Here is a 3,096-nt window from a genome sequence, read left to right on the forward strand (position 1 = left end):
CAAGCTAGAAAGAACAAGAATAGAATGCATAACAAAATTTTGTGACTGCTCACAGCCTCGGCAGAGGTGGCTGTGATTGGTCATCAATAGAAAACAATCCACATGGACCAATGGAAGATGCACCTGTTGCATTCTACAGCAGTAGAGAGTTATTGTTTACATTTCTTTCCTGGGGTTCCCAGCTCCTCAAGAGGGAAAAATCCTAGCAAAGGATTTTTCATAAAATATCATAGCTACAGATTGTTTTGGGCAAGCCTAAGTTAAAGATGACATTTTTATGTCATAAAGCTACACTGCATGTTACTTACAAAACATTTGTACTGAAAACTCAAAGGCAACTTGTCCAAGCTAATTCAGCTTTCTTGTGGACAGTTGGCTTTCACTGCAGGACACTGCTATTTCAGCTTTTGTTCTGAAAGAAACAAACCAGTCAAACCAGTGTCAATTTAATCAACTCGAAATTAGAAAGGAGAACAGCTTAACTTATATTAACAAAATTCATAGAATTGAACGAAATAACTTTTTGGGGGGAAAAATATCAGCAGCTCACTCTCTTCCTTGGAAGATACTTGGATGATAAAAATAATTTGCCAAACATATCTTTGGAATTACTGAGGGAAGCTGACAAGCAGTGCCTTTGCCTTTTGCCAGTGCCTTTGCAGGCATATCCAGCTTTGTTATCTTCAGGCACCAATCCCACGCCTGCCACCTCCTGGGCTTGGAATATTTGAGCTCCAGAAACATTCAGCAAAACATAATTGTAATTAAATGTCAGGGAAAGGGGAGTGAGGGATCTTTTCCTTCAGATATAGTGTTACTACTCATAGTGTTGGTTCTGCTGCACAAAGTCTGCTACCAAAGGCAACAGAGAAAATTAATTGCTTCCCTTGGTTCTGACATCATCTCAGACCTCCTGCATGTAATTACTAACGTGCTTCCCATAAAGCCCTCCAGGAACTCACAGCCTGGAGCTCTGGAACAAACCAGGGATTACACAGCTCTGTCAGAGGGTGACAGTGCTCCAGAGCCACTCGCACTGCCAGGTCACACCTGGCATCAGTCACTGTTGGCCACAGCAGCACCACGCTCCTGGGGCACTGCTGCACTTGGCCACAGCTCTGGTGCTGATACTGCAAGCCTTTTTACTCTTTCAGGACAGGTGAAGCCAAATTAGGTGCCCTATCCTTCAGGTTTTTGGAGATGTGCCTGATTTGGAAGCATTATAACACCTTATTTATGCTACCACTTGCGAAGAACTTCATTTGAGAAAATGCCTTGAGCTTTTTTCTAAACATTTGAATTTCACTGAGGTACATTGGAAGCAGAGATCACTTCCTTTCACTCTTCCAGGGAGCAGAAATCCCACTGGATCCCATCCTGTGCTCACCTGCAGTGCCCATTCCGTGGAGCTGCTGATAAACCACTTACAGGGGGTGCAAGAATCTCACAGGAGCCAGCGGTGTCCCAAAGCAGCAGCTCAGACTGTTGGCTTTTGTGATTATTTGTGCTTGTTGTCTTCTCCACACAATCTGAGTGGGTCAGTGAAGGAGAAGTTCATTATTACAAAGGCTGTAGCATGTCAGGCTGGAATTTTAACGTCAATTCCTTGAAGGGAAACCGAATTCCAGCAAAAGAGTGCTTTTGGAATTAAACTGTGTCTATCCTATGAATGTATTTATTTTTAAATGAAAAAGACCATATAACAGACAAGTTTGGGTTTGGTACCAAACAGTCCATTCAGCTCTAAACACAGACCCAGACAAGCAGTCTCCTTCAGGTCATTGGTAACAACCTCAAACCCCAGCTTCTCCTATGCAGGTATTTGAACTGCAATGACTCAGAAATTCACTATTTTATTCAAGCAGAGGCTCTTACCTGAGCAGTTCATTCTCTAACAAAACCCTGCCACACCTGAAAAGCCAGAGGGGTTAATGCTGCCATTTGGAACAGCACAGGAAGTGAAAGACTCCTCTTCTAGGAGCAGCTTAGAAAACTTAAAGCAGCCCTCAGGGCAGCCTTAGAGCAGCCTTCAGAAAGATTTTTCTGCACCAAAGCCTTATTATCCCAATTTTTTTCCTCTAACTTGGCGACATTTCGCTTTAAAAAAAAAAAAAAGAATCACAGTTGAAGAGCAGCAAAGTAAATGTAAGAGTTATAAGAAGTTCTTCCACTTCCATCCACTGTCACCATATTTTCAAAGTTACTTTCAACTTCACCTCATCTGAAGATGAAGTCTTCACTTGGTTTTCTTCCAAACTCATATAATATCATATCTCAAATCATAAATATAATATAATTATCTTCATATACTCAAACATTTTCTAAAGCCCATCTTAAAGGCGAAAATGGATTATTCACAATAATAAGCTAACGAAAACATTACGGCAATTCTAAAATGATAATTGTTTCATGGCCTCATAAGGATTCTCTTCTGGAGAAATTATATTCCACAAAGCCAAAGGTTAGCTGATTTATATTTCAGAGGCAGGTGACTCAACAAACCTTCATATCTAGAGCTCCAATCTATGCAGGGGAACAGAGGCATCCAGTTGATATGAAATGGAACAAACAATGAAAACCAGCAGCAGAATCCCAATGAAATGCCCACTCCTTCTGTGCTTACTGGGAAGCTCTTCTTACGTCCAGCCAAGTGAGAACACTTGACTACTGGCAGAGAAGAGGAATTTCCAACACTCCAGCAATTCACTCCTTAAACTTCCATAGCCTGGATTTGAATCCTGCTAATTCAGGATCAGTGCTGTGCTTGGGAACAGCATTCCACAAAATACATCTGAAGCTGGTGAAGCACACAACTGTCTCCCCAGCCCCATGAAATGCATTATTTTGTACCAAAGCAGTAGTGCTGTGAGCTGCCACAAGCACAGCTCTGCTCCACCGGCACAGGACACAGCTCCCAGCTTCAGAGGACTGGCACTGGCAGGGGCTGGGCCATCCCCTGCCTGGCAGCTGTCACTAAGCCAGGGACACAGCTCACAGCCAATCTGCTCCTCCTGCTCACAGAGCTCACCCACACCCTGCTCCCACACAGACAGCTCCAGGAGGGCATCTCCCGGACAAAAGCACAGCAGAAAGCAG

The sequence above is a fragment of the Onychostruthus taczanowskii genome, unplaced genomic scaffold (genome assembly GCF_017590055.1).
Source record: "Onychostruthus taczanowskii isolate IOZ18803 unplaced genomic scaffold, ASM1759005v1 scaffold139, whole genome shotgun sequence".
Taxonomy (NCBI): domain Eukaryota; kingdom Metazoa; phylum Chordata; class Aves; order Passeriformes; family Passeridae; genus Onychostruthus; species Onychostruthus taczanowskii.